Source organism: Camelus bactrianus, chromosome 16, assembly GCF_048773025.1.
Source record: "Camelus bactrianus isolate YW-2024 breed Bactrian camel chromosome 16, ASM4877302v1, whole genome shotgun sequence".
In the NCBI taxonomy this organism is placed as follows: domain Eukaryota; kingdom Metazoa; phylum Chordata; class Mammalia; order Artiodactyla; family Camelidae; genus Camelus; species Camelus bactrianus.
In genome coordinates, this window is record NC_133554.1 from 17,802,421 (window position 1) to 17,820,985 (window position 18,565).

An 18,565-nucleotide genomic window follows, 5' to 3' on the forward strand; every position below is an offset into this window, starting at 1 on the left:
AGAATGTCATTCTAAGTGAAGGAAGCCAGAAAGAGAAGGAAAAATACCATATGAGATTGCTCACATGTGGAATATTAAAAAAAAGAAAAAAAAAAGAAAGAAAGAAAAGAAAAAAACAAATGAAAATAAATACAAAACAAAAACAGACTCATAGAATACAAACTTGTGGTTGCTGGGGGAGAGAGTGGGAAGGGACAGACTGGGAGATCGAAATTTGTAGATACTGACAGGCATATGTAGAACAGATAAACAAGATTATACTGTATAGCACAAGGAAATATATACAAGATCTTGTGGTAACTCACAGTGAAAAAGAATGCGACAATGAATATATGTATGCTCATGTATAACTGAAAAATTTTGTACTGCACTGGAAATTGACACAACATTGTAAACTGACTGTAATTCAATAAAATAAAATTAAAAACAAAATGGGATTCGGTTCAAGATATGCCAAGACACAGAACCAGTATGAAGCCTGACTCACTTCCCCCAAGGAACTACAAGGGAAAAACACCAAGAAATTTCCACGTTTGAGTCATGCTATTTTGAATGGTGTATGGATGGGGCCTTACAAGGAGGCAGAACTGCAGGCCTTGGAGACTATGACGAGACAGGAACTCCCGCCTCCTTCTCTTGCTCCGCTTTGCTACTGCCTCAGGTAAACAGTCTGCCCTCCTACTGGTGGCTCTCAGTTCTGGTCAAGTTCTAGGTAACAAACAAGGCATGTAAAATATGTAGCTGTGAGGGACTAAGAAAAACAAGTGAAGACTAACATTGAACAGAAACCCTCCTTCCAAATCCCTGGGGCTAATTAATTTTTAAAGTCTTCCGTTCAATTACTACCCTGGCCTGACGCTGCTTAGCTTGTGAGATCAGACAAGATTCAGGGTGGTATGACCATGGACAATGCTTATAATCTAAAGATGCTTCTTCCTGATGGGCAGAGAATGAGGCCTTGATCTCAGGGCCAGAAGTACCTGACTAGCCGTCCCATGCCTGGCTTTCTCCTGTGCAAGGCTCAGCTCCCTAACCTGTCTAATAATTAGGGCTATTTCAAACTAAGGTTTACCCTTGTCTGACAAAATAGCCAATATCCCAGGGGAAATAAGCTCACAAACCAAAATAACAAGACATTTGAGGAGCACAGCTACTTGAAATGAAAATAACTTAGCAGGACATATTCCACCAAAAGCAGAAATATTAGCACATACACACAAAAAGTTTGCCTAATACTAATATGAAAAGAGATAATAGAAGTCATTAGCAATTTGAAACAAGAACAAGAAAGTATAAAAAGGGCCAGGAAAAAAATAATAAACATGAAAAGATACTAGTTAAAATTTAAAAATTATAAATGAAAGAGATAGCAGAAAGAATTAGCTAAGGAATGGGTTAACAATGGAAAGACTGAATTGAGGGGGAAAAAATCCCAGAGGGAAGAAGGGAAAGGCAAAGAAATACAAAATATAAGATAAAATCGAAGAGGTGATGAGCCAGGGAAATAAAAGTAGTAATAACCAAAATAACCAAAATAACAGGACTTCCAGAAAGAGGAAACAATAATGGAGAGAAGGAAATATTTGAAGAATTAGTGGAGAGAATTCTTCTCTTTTTCCCTGCGTGAAAGAGAAGGAGGAGGAAGTGGAGGAGGAGGCGGCGGCTTCAGATTGAAAGAGCCAGAGAGTCCCAAAGAGGAGACATAAGAAAGAAACCCACACTGGGCATTAATAAGAAAATATAAAAATATTCAAAATAAGGAGAAAGTTATGAAAGCTCCTAGAAAACAAGGTCCTGCATTAATAAGCAAGGGTTAGATTAATTTCAGATGTTTCAATAGCAACACTGGAATTACCTATAGCCAAAAAAAAAAAAAAGAAATTAAATAATAGTGTAATGTTTTCAAAGCATTGAGAGAAAGTATTAGAACCATAAAACCAAGAAACTTTTATTTACCGAATTGCTATTTAAATATGAAGGGGAGATAAAAATAGTTTCAGGCATGAAACCCCTCACACTACTACAAGAAGGCTCACACTGAAATCAGTTCTGTGTTAAGTATTTCAAGAAGAGAAAATATAGAAAAGATAATGTAAGATGTGTATGAAGCTTAGAAGGATTTGATGTTGCCTTGCACAGTAGTTGCAAGCAAAGGCAAAGAGAAATTACAAGCCTAGTGACCCAGAATTAAAAGCCAGATCAGTGATTCTTAAAAGTGTGATGCCTGGACCAGCAGCAGCAGCATTGCCTCAGAATTTATGACAGATGAAAACCTACCAAATCAGACCCTGCCAAATCACAGGCCCAGCAGTCTGTGATTTAACAAGTCTCCCAGTGATTTGGATACACCATTAAAGTTGGAGAATCACTGGTCTCAAAAGTGTGGTTTGTGGACCCTTGGAAATCCAAGACTCTTTCAGGGAATCCACAGGGGCAAGACAATTTTCATAATAATTCTAAAATGTTATTGCCTTTTCACTTTCTCTCATGCGTGTAAAAAGGAGCTTTTCAGAGGCTATAGGATTTATCAAGTTTTTTAAATGTAGTAACAAATTAAGAATCTAAGACAGACAAGATTGGCCAAATGTAAAGCAATGTCACTCTTTTTTTTTTTTAACATTTTTTATTGATTTATAATCATTTTACAATGTGTCAAATTCCAGTGTAGAGCACAACATGAACATATATATATATTCATTGTCACATTATTTTCTCTGTAAGCTACCCTAAGATCTTGTGTATATTTCCCTGTACAATACAGTATAATCTTGTTTATCTATTCTACAATTTTGAAATCCCGTCTATCCCTTCCCACTCTCCACCCCCTTGGCAACCACAAGTTTGTATTCTATGTCTATGAGTCTGTTTCTGTTTTATATTTATGCTCTGTTTGTTTGTTTGTTAGATTCCAAGTATGAGTGATCTCATATGGTATTTTTCTTTCTCTTTCTGGCTTACTTCACTTAGAATGACATTCTCCAGAAGCATCCATGTTGCTGCAAATGGCATTATGTTGTCGGTTTTTATGGCTGAGTAGTATTCCATTGTATAAATATACTACTTCTTCTTTATCCACTCATCCATTGATGGACACTTAGGCTGTCTCCATGTCTTGGCTATCGTAAATAGTGCTGCTATGAACATTGGGGTGCAGGTGTCATCCTGAAGTAGGGTTCCTTCTGGATATATGCCCAGGAGCAGGATTCTCGGGTCATATGGTAAGTCGTATCCTAGTCTTTTGAAGAATCTCCATACTGTTTTCCACAGTGGCTGCACCAAACTGCATTCCCATCAGCAGTGTAGGAGGGTTCCCTATTCTCCACAGCCTCTCCAGCATTTGTCATTTGTGGATTTTTGAATGACGGCCATTCTGACTGGTGTGAGGTGATACCTCATTGTAGTTTTGACTTGCATTTCTCTGATAATTAGTGATATTGAGCATTTTTTCATGTGCCTATTGATCATTTGTATGTCTTCCTTGGAGAATTGCTTGTTTAGGTCTTTTGCCCATTTTTGGATTGTGTTGTTTGGATGCTACTTATTAAGTCATATGGGCTCCTTATATATTCTGGAGATCAAGCCTTTGTTGGTTTCATTTGCAAAAATTTTCTTCCATTCCGTAGGTTGTCTTTTTTGTTTTACTTTTGGTTTCCTTTGCTGTGCAGAAGCTTGTAAGTTTCATTAGGTCCCATTTGTTTATTCTTGCTTTTATTTCTATTGCTTGGGTAGACTGCCCTAGGAGAATATTTTTGAGATGTATGTCAGATAATGTTTTGCCTATATTTTCCTCTAGGAGGTTTATTGTATCTTGTCTTATGTTTAAGTCTTTGACCCATTTTGAGTTTATTTTTGTGTATGGTGTAAGGGAGTGTTCTAGCTTCATTGCTTTACATGCTACTGTCCAGTTTTCCCAACACCATTTGCTGAAGAGCCTGTCTTTATTATATTGTATATTCTTGCCTCCTTTGTCGAAGATTAGTTGACCAAAAGTTTGTGGGTTCATTTCTGGGCTCTCTATTCTGTTCCATTGGTCTATATGTCTGTTTTTGTACCAATACCATGCTGTCTTGATGACTGTAGCTCTATAGTATTGTCTGAAGTCTGGGAGAGTTATTCCTCCAGCCTCTTTCTTTCTCTTCAGTAGTGCTTTGGCAATTCTAGGTCTTTTGTGATTCCATATAAATTTTATTATGATTTGTTCTAGTTCTGTGAAATATGTCCTAGGTAATTTGATAGGGATTGCATGAAATCTGTAGATTGCCTTGGGCAGTGTGACCATTTTAACATTATTGATTCTTCCAATCCAAGAGCATGGGATATCTTTCCATTTTTTAAAGTCGTCTTTAATTTCCTTCATCAATGGTTTGTAGTTTTCTGTGTATAATTCTTTCACCTCCTTGGTTAGATTTATTCCTAGGTATTTTATTATTTTGGGTGCTATTTTAAAGGAGATTGTTTCTTTACTTTCTTTTTCTGTTGATTCATCGTTAGTGTAAAGGAATGCAACTGATTTTTGAACGTTAATATTGTAACCAGCTACCTTGCTGAATTCTTTGATCAGCTCTAGTAGTTTTTGTGTGGAACTTTTAGGGTTTTCTATATACATAGTAACATGTCATCGGCATATAGTGACAATTTTACCTCTTCTTTTCCAACTTGGATCCCTTTTATTTCTCTCTCTTGCCTCATTGCTGTGGCTAGGACTCCCAAGTCTATGTTGAATAGGAGTGGTGATAGTGGGCATCCTTGTATTGTCCCAGATTTTAGTGGGAAGCTTTTGAGTTTTTCACCGTTGAGTACTATGCTGGCTGTAGGTTTGTCATATATAGCTTTTATTATGTTGAGATATGTTCCCTCTATACCCACTTTGGTGAGAGTTTTTATCATAAATGGGTGTTGAATTTTATCAAATGCTTTTTCTGCATCTATTGAGATGATCATGTGGTTTTTGTCCTTTCTCTTGTTGATGCGATGTATTACATTGATTGATTTCTGTATGTTGAACCACCCTTGTGTCCCTGGGATGAACCCCACTTGGTCATGATGTATAATCTTTTTTATGTGCTGTTGGATTCTATTTGCTAATATTTTGGTGAGGATTTTGGCATCTATGTTCTTCAGTGATATTGATTTGTAATTCTCTTTTTTGGTAGTGTCTTTGCCTGGTTTTGGTATCAGAATGATGGTGGCTTCATAGAATGAGTTGGGGAGTATTCCCTCCTTTTCAATCTTCTGGAAAAGTTTGAGGACTGGTATGAGTTCTTCTTTGTATGTTTGGTAAAATTCCCCAGTGAAACCATGCTGTCCTGGACTTTTATTTGTAGGGAAGATTTTTATTGCTAATTCAATTTCATTTTTATTGATCGGTTTGCTCAAGTGGTCAGTTTCTTCTTCGTTCAGTCTTGGTGGATTTTATGTTTCCAGAAACTTGTCCATCTCCTCTAGGTTATCCGTTTTGGTTCCATATACTTTTTCATAATATTGTCGTATGATATTCTGTATTTCTATGTTATTTGTTGTAATTTCTTCATTTTCCTTCCTTATTTTGCTAATTTGTGCTCTCTCTTTTTTCTTCTTTTTGAGTTTGCCCACAGGTTTTTCGATTTTATTTACTTTTTCAAAAAAACAGGTTTTTGTTTGGTTGATTTTTTCTATGGTTTTTTCAATCTCTATTTTATTTATTTCCTCCCTGATTTTTATAATTTCCTTCCTTCTGCTGCCTTTTGGGGTTTTTTTGTTCTTCTTTTTCTAATTCTTTCAGTTGGTGGGTTAAATTGTTTATTTGAGATTGTTCTTCTTTTTTGAGGAAGGCCTGTATCGCTATAGACTTCCCTGTTAGCACTGCCTTTGCTGTGTCCCATAAATTTTGTGTAGTTGTGCTTTCATTTTCATTTGTCTCAAGGTATTTTTTTTTTAATTTCAGCTTTGATTTCCTCATTGAGCCATTGGTTTTTTAATAGGATATTGTTTAATCTCCATGCTTTCCTTTTTTCTCCTTTGTTTCTCTGTTGTTGATTTCTAGTTTCATGGCATTGTGGTCAGTAAAGATGCTTGAGATAATTTCTACCTTCTTAAAATTGTTGAGGTTTCTTTTGTGCCCAAATACATGATCAATCCTAGAAAATGTTCCATGTGCACTTGAAAAGAATGTATATCCTATTTGGGGTGGGTGGGTGTAATGCTCTGAAAATACTCACCAAATCTAATTTTTCCATTGTATCATTTAATTTCTCTGTTGCCTTATTTATTTTCTGTCTGGAAGATCTGTCTAGTGATGTTAATGAGGTGTTAAAATCTCCAACTATGATTGTATTCCCATCAATATCCCCCTTTATCTCTGTTAGGAATTTTTCTGTGTACTTTGGTGCTCCTATATTGGGTACATATATACTAATGAGTGTAATATCCTCATCTTGTATCACTCCTTTAATCGTTATAAAATGTCCTTCTTTATCTTTCTTTATGGCCTTTGTTTTAAAGTCTATTTTGTCTGAAATCAGTACTGCAACACCTGCTTTTTTTTGGCTTTTCCATTTGCATGGAATATCCTTTTCCATCCTTTCACTCTCAATCTATATGTGTCCTTCTCCCTAAAGTGGGTCTCTTGTATGCAGCATATTGAAGGTTCTTGCTTTATTATCCAGTCTGCCACTCTATGTCTTTTGACTGGAGCATTTAGTCCATTAACATTTACAGCAATTAATGATAGATGTGTTTTTATTGCCATTTTGAACTTATCTTTGCAGTTGATTTGGTATTTCCTATTTGTTCCTTTCTTCTTCCTTTTGTGGTTTGGTAATTTTCCTTTGTATTAAAATGGATTTTATTTAGTTTTTGTGACTCCCTTGTAAGTTTTTGGCTTGTGGTTACTCTTTTCTGTAAGTCTATCATTCCATTACTCTATCTCGAACCCATGCTACCAAAAACAAAAAATTTAAAAAAGAAAGAAAAAATACTCTATATTTTCTTGCTTCCCTCTCCCACTCTTAATGATTTAGATGTCTTCTTTTACAATTTTGTGTTTATTTCATTTGCAATTCATGAGTTATCACCTTTCCAGTTATGAGTTTCTCATTTCTGTAGCATCCTGCTGCTTTTCTATTTAGAGTAGACCTTTCAATATTTCTTTTAGCATGGATTTAGTGTTGCTAAATTCTTTTAGTTTTTGCTTGTCTGTGAAATTCTTTATCTCTCCTTCTATCCTAAAGGATAGCCTCCTGGATAAAGTATCCTAGGCTGCATCTTTTTTTCATTCAGGACTTTGAATATATCTTGCCACTCCCTTCTGGCCTGTAGTGTTTGTGTAGAGAAATCCACTGAGAGCCTTGTGGGGGTTCCCTTGTAACTCACTCTTTGCTTTTCTCTTGCTGCCTTTAGGATCATTTCTTTGTCCTTGACTCTGGCCATCTTGATTATGATATGTCTTGGTGTGGGTCTATTTGGGTTCTTCCTGTTTGGGACCCTTTGAACTTCCTGTACTTGGATATCTGATTCCTTCTTTAAGTTTGGGAAGTTTTCAGTCATGATTTCTTCAAAAACATTTTCAATCCCCTTTGATCTTTCTTCCCCTCTGGGACCCCCTATTACATGAAGATTGGCACACTTTATATTATCCCATAGGTCCCTTATGTTGCTTTCATTTTTTTTTTTTTTATTTGTTTATCTTGCAGTTGTTCTGATTGGGTGCTTTCTGTTGTCCTGTCTTCTAGGTCACTAATTCATTCCTCTACATTATCTAATCTGCTTTGCACAGCATTTAGATCCATTCTCATCTCTGCTAATAAGTTTACCAATTCTACTGGGCTTGTCTTTATAGCTTTGATTTCTTTTCTTTTTTTTTTTTTTTTGACATATTTTATATCTCTAAGCACTATCTCTTTTAGTTCCTTCAATACTTTGATCAATGCTTTCTTGAAATCTTGATCTAGTAGGCTACCGATGTCTATTTCATTGATCATTCTTTCAGGGGATTTCTCTTATTCTTTTAATTGGGAATGGTTTCTCTGCTTCTTCATCTTGCTTATATCTCTCTGGCACTGTGGCTTATGGAGTATCAGTTATCTATTGTGGTCCTTAAAGGAGTTTATTTATTTATCTAATGCCTATGTAGGAATAAAAAAAAAAAAAAAAGGAGAGAGAGAGAAAGAGAATTTTAAAAGAAGGGAGAAAAAAAGGTTTGAAAACAGTGTATAACCAATTATAGAACTGCAATTTGAATCAGACTAGCATTCGAGTTGAGACGTCTTTTTTTTAAAAAAAAAAAAACCCTTTAAAAAAAGGAAAAAAGATTTAAAAAATGATATTTGAAACCTATTCATAATCAATAACAGGAGGTCAAAACCAAAAGAAATGAAAATGAAATCAGGTGGATTTTTTAAAAAATAATAATAATATAACTACTTTAAAAGAAAAATTTAAAAAGGAATTAAAACTAGAAGCATATACAATTGTTTAGAAAGTAGAAATTAAAAAGGTAATAGAAAATAGAAGTGATTTTAAAAAAGATAAAATAGAGAATTTTAAGAGAAGGGAGGAAAAAAGGTTTGAAAACAGTGTATAATCAATTATAGAAGAGCCATTTGACTCAGACTAGCATTCGAGTTGAGACATATTTAAAACCCCTTAAAAAAAAGGAAAAAAGATTAAAAAATGATATTTGAAACCTATTTATAATAAAAAAATTCGAAAGGAGTTAAAACTAGAAGCATATACAATTGTTTAGAAAGTAGAAATTAAAAAGGTAATAAAAATAGAACAGATAAAAAAAGATATGATAAAGAGAGAATTTTGAAAAAGTGGAGAAAAAAGTTTTGAAAACAGTGTGTAATGAATAATTAAATAGCAAGTTGAAGCAGAAAAGCAATTGGGTTGAGACGTCTCTTAGAAACCTTTAAAAAAGGAGAAAAGAGGAAAAAAAAAGTTTGAAACCTGTGTATAATCAATAACAGGAGATCAAAACCAAGAAAGATAAAAATGACATGACGTGGATCTTTTAAAAATAATATTATTTTAAAGGGATTAAAACTGGGAGGATATATAATTGTTTAAAGAGTAAAAATTAAAAAGGTGATAGAAAATACAACAGGTTAAAACAGATTAAAATAAAAAGGGGGGGGCAAGGGGGTGTTCTCCTGGAGACTGTGTGCTCTTAATGAGAAGTTTCTGTCTTCGCCCTGTTTCGTGAATTCAGCTTGCTGTTGGCGCCCTCGGCTCTGCTGCTCCCAGTGCCTGTCGGCAAGCAGATCGCGCCCCCTCACAGCACAGCGTTCCTGCCGGAAAGGTGGGGGGCCACCTCCTGTCCCCTGGCGCAGGTCGCTCCGCCGCTCCAAGCTGCTGCATGCTCTTCCCGGGTCAGTGCTCCGCAAACGGCCCCGGGAGGACCGCGGAACAACCTCGCCCCTGCTTCGTGTCCAAACTCAGCTCCTTGTTTGTCCCGGTCGCGCGAACTTTGCGAGGCACCAGGGTGGAAGAATCCTATCTGACTCGGTCTGCAAACAAGTCACTGCCCGGCCTTTGAGGCTGCCAAGCCCCCAGGCGCGGATTCAGGTTTCGCCCTCGCCCCTACCTGGGTGCCAAACACCAGAGGATATGGTGGCGGCGTCTGAGCCCTGACTCTCCTCACTGAAAACCTGAAAACCTTCCATGGGTTTTCAGAGATGGTATGCACCCTTCCCCGTGCTGTTTCATGGAGGGCCCCTGTGCACCCACTCATCCACATTGCATAGCCCCCTGCAGTTCCCTGGGGCTGCCTCAGCACAGCCATCCCCGTCCTCTGCCTGGCTTAGGCAGCCTGTCCTGGCCCCCATCTTCCAGCTTGGGTCTCAGGCTGGGTGTCACAGGGACCCTCTGTGACCATTTAACTTAGTTCTGTAGGTCAAGGGCTACTTTGTACAGATCCGAGCCTCAGAGGCTCCCCCTCTGTCCTGCTGGCCTCTCCATTGGAGAGGGGAGACCCTGCGAACGAGCGCCAGTCCTCCTTTGCTGCTCCCTCCCCGCGGAACTGGTCCCACACTATTTTGCCTTTTCATCTTTCTTTTTTTCCTTTCTCCTACCAGATTTTTGGCGTCTTTGTCTTTTGAAGAGGGCGATGTTCTGTCGGAGTTCCGCAGGTGCTCTGGTTGGCTGAGTGGGTCCGTGGATGTGAGTCTTGGTGTATCTGTGGGAGAAGGTGAGCTACGAGCATCCTACTACTCCGCCATGTTGGCCTCGTCACTCGCAGTGTCACTCTTTTGTTTTAAAAAATGCAGTGTTTTTTTTTTTTTTTTTTCATGAAAGTACACTATCATGTAATGGGTTTACTACTATTATTTTTCAACAAATTAATAAAATTATAAAACATTCTCAGTTCTTACTTTTAATGTGATAAGCTTTAACTGATAAAATCCCCATAAACAAAAAGTCTTTGGAGTTCCAAGTATTTTTTTCAGAATGTAAAGAGGTTCTGAGACCAAAAAGTTTGAAACATTGGTCTGGGTTTTGTCAGGATGATGGGATAATAGCAAATGGAGAGCAGTCGTGAGAATAAGCTCACATCTCGTCATAACAGGGTTAGATAGTGACAGTAATACAAATACGAAGGACTGAAAAGAAACTTAAGGGGGAGTGGGGGTGGGAAGGGATAAATTGGGAGTTTGGGATTTGCAGATACTAACTGCTATATATAAAATCAATAAACAGCAAGGTCCTACTGTATAGCACAGGGAACTATATTCAATACCTTATAATGGCATATAATGAAAAAGAATATAAAAAGGAAAATAAATACATAGCTAAAAAAAGAAACTTAAAAAATGGGATAAAGTAAAATTAAAAAAAAAAACTTTAACGGTAAAAGAGGTTCAAGTTATAAATAATTACATTAAATAGACTAAATATTCTAATTAAAAGACAGACTGTAATAACACCACCCTAATCAGACTAAAGAACTATCAGAGAGAAAACTGGACATTACTTAATGATAAAAGGTTCAATTCAACAGGAAGATACACCAATTCTTGATCTTTATGTACCTAATGATTTAACTTCAAAATTGACAAGACTTACCTGCAGTATCTACAAATCCAAGAATACACTGAAAATTTGAAAAAACTTGCCATGTGCTAGTTTATAAAGCAAGTCTCAAAAAACTTCAAAGGATTATAATAATCTAGAGTATGTTCACTGAACACAGTAGAATTTCGTTACCAACACGTAATAAAATCTCGAATTGTTTGGAAATTAAACAGTTCATTTCTAAATAATCAGTGGATCATAGTAGAAATCACAATGGAAATTTTAAAAAATATCTTGAAATGAGCACTAATGAAAATATCAGAATGTGCATGATGGAAATAAAGCCACATTAGAGGGAAATGCATAGCATTAAATACCTATATTAGAAAAATTGTATAACTTTATTCCAGTATATGTGAAAATTTAGGTAAGACAAATTCCTTAAAAAATAAATAAATATATTTATACCATGCAAACTGGTACAAGAAAATACAGTTTCTAAAACTAATACAAGAAGATATAGAGAATATAAATCATCTTTTACTCATTAAAGAAATTGAATCCTAATTAATGGATAGAGAAAGACTTGAGGCCCAGATAACTTCACCAGTGAATTCTTCCAAACATTTAAGGAAGGAATAAAATGAATTTTAGCCAAACTCTTCCAGAGAATATGGAAAAAGGAAACAATTCTAAACTCATTTTTGAAACCAGTACAGATGGTCCTTGACTTAAAAACGTTTCAACTTAACAATGATTTTAACTTCAGGATGGTGCAAAAGCAATATACACTCAATAGAAACCATACTTCAGATTTTAATGTTGATCTTTTCCCAGGCTACTGATGTGCGGTAGGTACCCTCTTGTGATGCTGGGCAGGGCAGTGAGCTGTAGCTCCCAGTCGGCCACGTGATTACAAAGGTAAACAGCAGAAACACTGACAACCACTCTAGACCCATACCACCATTCTGTTTCTCATTTCCAGTACAGTATTCAATAAGTGGCATGAGATACTCTGTACCTTGTTATAAAATAGGCTTTATGTTTGATGATTTTACCCAACTCTAGACTAATGTTAAGTATTCTGAACACATTTGGGATAGGCTGAGCTAAGCTATGATGTTTGGTAGAGTAGGTGTATTAATGTATTTTTGACTTACAATATTTTCAATTTACAATGCATTTATTGGGGTGTAACTCCATCATAAGTCAAGGAAGAGCTGTATAATCTTGATACTAACTTAAATGCACCAAGGCCTTATTAAAAAAAAAAAAAAAAGGAAATGTACAAGCTAGTCTCTTACTCATGAACAAGGTGTAAACATCCTAAAAAGAATATCAGTATGCCAAATTCAGCAATTACACAAAAAGAATAACTAAGACTATGTTTATTCCAGGCGTGAAAGGTTGGATCCATTCAAAAGTCAACCAATGTGATTCCCTCAATTAAGAGAATAAAGAAATATAAAACAATATAATCACTTTAATAGATGAAAATTTGTTATAAAATTTAACAATATTTAAATTATTTGAAAAAATCCTTAGCAAACTTTCTTAATCTGATAATGACAAGAATAAAAGAGAGAGAGGAAGATTCGTGGGGTGGGGTTGTAGGGGGAAGGGAGTTATAAAGGAGGGAAGGAAGGACGGAAAGGAGGGAAGGGAGGAAAGAAGGAAGGAAGGAAGGGAGGGAAGAAGATAGGTAGGAAAGGGAGAAGGAAGGGAGGGACACCAGCAAGCCTACCACACACAAGGACAGGGTAGAAAAATGAGTGAGTGCTAATTACGCAGCAGTTTGGAACATGGAAGCAGGAGGAACTCATCCAACACAACAACCAGTTCTTCTGGCCTCCCTCTATCTTTTTGATTCAGACCCCTTCAGAGAACTCAGGGCCACTCGGATGGAACGCCAAGCAGCCTATTCATCACTATACCTACAATTTGCACATAGTAGGCACACCCTGAATGCTTGTTAGAGACAGTAATTGGGAAACCGTAATCCGTAAAGCAGCACTAATAAACATCCTTCCCACCTCCTCATCACTGGGGTGGAATGATCTTTGCAAATGTGAAATGATGAGAACTAAATCTCTCATCAGAACCATAGTGTGTCGACTTTACTTTTCCCTGTAACCATGAAATTAACTCAGCAATAATTTCCTGCCTGGGGAAGTAATAGGACAGCTCTCTCTTTCCCAGGTCTCCTCCCTCCTTTGTGGTGCATTGCTTTGTGTTTGCTGTGCCCTCTCCCCTTCTTGTTCCTCTGTCTGATTTGGCTGGGGATCATTTTTACTTTTTCCCATCGTTCTCTTGCCTCCAACTCCTCAAAAATATCAGTTAATGAATGTTTAAATAAATGCAAGCCTCATTCCATGATCCGAAAATGTTCATGATCTAAATTTCTATGCCCAGTATGGATATTAGATTTAAAGAAAAATAACAAAGGGTTTGAAATTAAAAGAGAATGTAATCCTAATCTCCCCCATCCACCATAACTCTTGAAAAACACACATTTTTGTTTCTGATTCAAAATATAAAATTCCTAACAACAGGGTCTTACTGTATAGCACAGGGAACTATATTCAATAGCTTGTAATAACCTATAGTGAAAAAGAATATACATATGTATGTATGTGTAACTGAATCACTATGCCATATACCAGAAACTAACTACATGTCATAAAATATATATATAATAAATTTATATATATATTTAATTAAAAAAATATATATTAGGATTATATATATATATTAGGATTATATATATATATACATATATATATATATGTATATATATATAAATTTCCTATAGTGCTCCCAGTCTCAAAAATTCACAACTTTCTTGGGAAAAATCCTCTAACTCTGGGAAGCCACTTTGTCCTTTTTCAGTGAAGGCAGTTCTTAAGAAGGCTGCATAGAAAAATGGAAACAAAATAGTAAAAGCCAGGTTTTTATATTGATTACATAATCTAAAATTATTTTCCAGAATTTATATTTATATGTAATATATTAGATCTAATTACATAAATGACAACTATAATATACAGTTACATTACAAAATTTATGAATTATTTTACATAATCAGGAATCCTGAGCAATTCTGAAGAGCTAATCCACTTAGACCTTAATTCTGCTAAAATTAGATGTCTACTTACCCTGAGAGAGAGGCAGCAAGTTGAAAACTCCCTGTGGAAATTTCCTTTTCCAGTGGAAAGCCAGAAAGATTTCTGGATCAGAGGAAGACGTCACCACTTCCGGTTTTCCCTCCAGGCAGATAAGAGGGCTTTCCCCCTGGCTCCACTTACTGAAATGATAACAAGCAGATACCTTGTGACCCCCAGCCCTCTGGCTGCTGGAAGTCCTGAAGTCACCCTACGACTGTACACCACCAGGAAAGAGATGGCTATTAAAGGGACAGCGTTGTGATGACATCTCTCCTGTGCTTTCTTGGAGCTTTGTACACTTGGGGTCAGGTTCCCTGAGGAGGCAAGGAGGATATGCAATGAGTTGATGGGCCCAAGTCAGACAGTAGGAAGGCACATTGTAACCCATGCTTCCTCAGCCCTTTTTTTCCTTCTTCCTCATTTGGGAATTTTGCTACAACTTCCAATCTCCTTTCTCACAAATGGAAGCTTGGTGTGGAGTGTAGATTTTTCAAGACATAAGTAGCTCTTTCTTAAATATACCTTCTTATCTTCCAGGGATGCAGGGGGTGGGGAACGCATACTAATTATGCCCAGATGAGTAGGTGACCCCTGTTACCTCTTCATGGATGCGGCCTTACATCAAGGGTCTTAGGTTTTGGGAAAGGAGTGCAGAAGGGAGGGGAAATTTGGTTTTCACGTAATAAGCACACAGGGAATTCTGAAGCCAAGATTCTTTGTTCAGATGCTTTGTAACAGATAGCACACCGGCTTTGCAGCAAAGGGATTTAGGGCTTTCCAGAGGATTGAGAGGTCTTGGAACATGTCTCCACTGCAGGCTATGGAATTATGTCATCTAGAAACTTGACATAATACAAACAATGATTATAGAATCCCCATGCCACCTGGAAAAGGGATGTTGTAGGAAGAAAATGAGATAATCTCAGTGAAGCATTTAGGAAGTGACAGGGTTAAGGCTCTGTAATAGCAACAGTAACTGTCCGTATTGTGTAAATTTTATGTTTATTTTTCTATGCTCCTCTTCACCAGAGGTAACAAGGCCTTGCTGCTCTGTCAGTACTAACTCTTCCAAAGTCATCAGGATACCTGACTTCTGTTACATCATCGTGGTCCTCATGTCCTTGGACATATTCATTAACTCAACAAATGTTTATTACATATCAGGCTAAGTACTAAAGGGGAAGTTCAAAGGTGAGTGAGACAATGGTCCTAGTTCTTCAAGGCCCTACAGTCTAGTTGGAGAAATAGACACACGAACAACCAACTCCAACATAAAGCCGAGAGAGAGAGTTAACACGCAGGTGTAATGAAGCATAAGGTTTGTGGTCTGAGTAAATAGAAAATAATATGGTGAAGGAGGAGCTGGCTCTGCTGGATGGGTCCAACATGGACTTTAAACTTCTGGGTCCCGTGCTGGTCAAACAGGAGCAGGGGGAGGCTCGGGCTGCAGTAGGGAAAAGCCTGGACTACATCAGAGCTGAAATTAAGCCATATGAATCCCGGCTCAGGGACCTAGAGCTGCAGTCAGAACAGAGGGAAACCCTTTGCTCTGCAGCATCAGGAGGTCCAGCCGGCCCAGGCAGCAAAGGCAGGGGCTGCTGGAAAGGCCTGACCCGGTATGTGTGTGGCTGGTGGGGTGGGGGGAGGCAGTGAGGAGGGGGGAATGAGGCAGCTCTAGGCTTTATACTGTAGCTAATAAAATGTGAAAATACAAAGAAAAAAAGAAGAAGAAGAAGACGTGAAGAGGAAGAGGGAGAGGGAGAAGGAGGAGGAGGGGAAGAAGAAGAAGAAGAAGAAGCCAATTTAAACTGGGAGGAGCCCGTAATGGGATTGGCAAAGGCTTCTAGGAGTAGGGGAAGCTTGCGCTGCCTTTGGAACTGAATGAGGACTGTATCCACCAAGTCAAAAAGGGAAAGAGGGACATGCCAGCAGCCTGAACAGGGTGGGCAAGGCCACAGGGCCATGAGTCACCGAGAAGTGTTAGTACCACTGCAAATAGCGCGCGTGCCTGGAACCAGGACGGCAGGGAGTCAGGCAGAAGGAGGCTGGAGCAGGCTGGAGCCCGATACTTAAGAGCCTTGCTGCCCGGTCGTACTCCCACCTCCCCGCGGCCAAAGACAGGCGGCCCGCCCCAGGCTTGGAGCAGCCTGCGGCGCGAGATAAGGAGCGCGGTCGGGACAGACCCGCGCGGTACCCGCCGCCAGCCCGCCCGCAGCCCCGAGAAAGCCCGGCGGGCGCACCATCCAGCTCCGAAACGCAGGAACTGGGACTTGTTTTTGCCACAGGACGGGACTCAGAGAGCACTCAGAGAGTGTTGAAACTCCCTGTTTGGAAGGAAGAACAGTTGCACATCTGGGAAAGGTTAGGGTCAGGCTCCGAAACGCGGGGAGCGGGCACATTCCTCTGAGACGCTGCGCCGGTGACGTCAATCGCTGCCGGGCTTGGACAGAGCTGCTCTTGTGCAGAAGTCAGGGGCCCATTAACTCTGCCCAGCGCCTGAGTGTTTATGTGGAAAATGTGAGGCCAGGAAGTTGCTCCTAATTATGATTTGGAGGTTGTTGAGTTCTCTAGCGGTTGGTTTCTGTCTTTCCCACTTTCCCAGCTCCACTGGCTTCCTAGTTTCCCTTGTGTATCCCAGTCTCTCTCTCTTTTTTCTGTTGCTCCTTCTTTTATTAAAAACAAAACAAACAAACAATAAAAACTCTATTTCGTTCTGTTCCTTCTCTGCCTTGCTTCCTCCTTCTACCTTATATCTCGTTCTGCTGCTCCATATCCGCCCTCCTCCCCGCCACCCTCCCATGGAGGTGGGCCCCGCTGGAAAATGAATTCTCAAAGCACAAGGTCACCCCCTGTAACCTAGTGTTTGGACTATCAACATTTTTCTCTTTCAGACTTCAGGGAGCAAGCTGCACTCTGCACAGGAACCATCACGCCTGTCCCCAAAATCAGAAGGAGATGGAAATGGAGCCCCTATTCCTTCGGGCATCAATCAAACCTAGAGAAAGATGGCAGAGGCTAAAATGTGTAAGTAGGAAAATGCTCAACGCCCGGAATTTCACCCTCTCACCGCCGTCACATCCATCACATCTGCCCAAGCTATTCTCATCCACCCAACATAGTAACTTGGAGAACTAGAGACCTGCTGGTAATTACCGTTAGCCTACTTAATCCTAGGCCAAGGCGAGGCACCCCAGCGCTCCATTGCCAATGCCAGGTTAAAAAACCCTAACGGCCTCAGACAATGAGCTGTTACCCACATACGATTTACTTTAAGAATGAGTGACAGCACATTCTAAGCCCAAGACTCCTTTTGTATTTGTGCCAAGACTTTCCTCTACCACCCACTGATCAGCCTCCTCCCTCGTAAGTACTGCTAAGAAGCAGGGAGGAAGAGAAGAGCCCAGAATACACTTGGAAAACCCAAACTCATACCAGCCTCAACTGCATGTGAACCGAAAGGTAACTAGGCAAGAGAAAAAAATTTATACATACATATGTAATTATATATAAATTAATTATTCATTATAATTTAATAATAAATTTATATATCATTTATTTCTGATTATTATAAATACTATAATAAATTTTATAAAATTGATTATAATTTATACTATAATAACTTATATGTAAGTTTTATATAATTTAAATTTATATTTTATATAAAGTTTGCAAAGTTATATTATGTTTATAATTTAACTTTATATATAATTAATTTTAATGGGACTAGAGAGATGTATACATAGATTTACTTGGTATTGATGTAATATTAATTGTAACATTTATTGTTACATATTTCAATTAATATTAAATGTTACATATTATATATAACATTATGCTTAATAATATACATGCATTTTCATTACACACCTTGATACACTTTAACACATTTGTAAAATGTATGAACTGCTGACAGGGAGACAGCCAGAGTCATAGCAAAAGAGAGAGAGATCCTTTTATCTATATAATTATCACCTAGATCAAGATATAGGACATTTCCAGCACCTAAAAGTTTTCTTTGTGCCCTGCATAGTCAATACCTGTCCCCTAGAATAAACCACTATTCTGACTTCTACCACTGTAGATAAATTTTGTCTGTCTTGCTCATCATATGAATTGAACCGTGCAGTATTGTATTCTTTTCTATCCGACCTCTTTTGCTCATAATGTTTGTGAGATTTCCACTTTGTTACATTTAACAAGATGCAGTCCATTCTTTTTCAGTGCTCTGTAGCATTCCATTGTATGAACATACCATAATTTACCCATTCTATTGTTCAGTCACTTAATTTTCAAAACATTATTTGTCTTCTAGGATTATACAGACTACTCTTTCCCCTTAATCAGGTGCTAATCACATGACAGTACAGTCTGCACCAATGATTTGCAACCTTTGTTGCATGCTAGAATGA

General features: G+C 38.1%; 1 long non-coding RNA gene across 1 annotated transcript in view; it reads right to left on the reverse strand.

Moving 5' to 3' along the window:
* The window catches only part of LOC123615663 (uncharacterized), a 96,333-nt gene that overhangs the window by 24,844 nt on the left and 52,924 nt on the right, over positions 1–18,565 (reverse strand). The window contains exon 2 of the long non-coding RNA XR_012499475.1: positions 14,148–14,296. This is a non-coding gene — a long non-coding RNA (uncharacterized LOC123615663). The remainder of the gene's footprint in view (positions 1–14,147; positions 14,297–18,565) is intronic.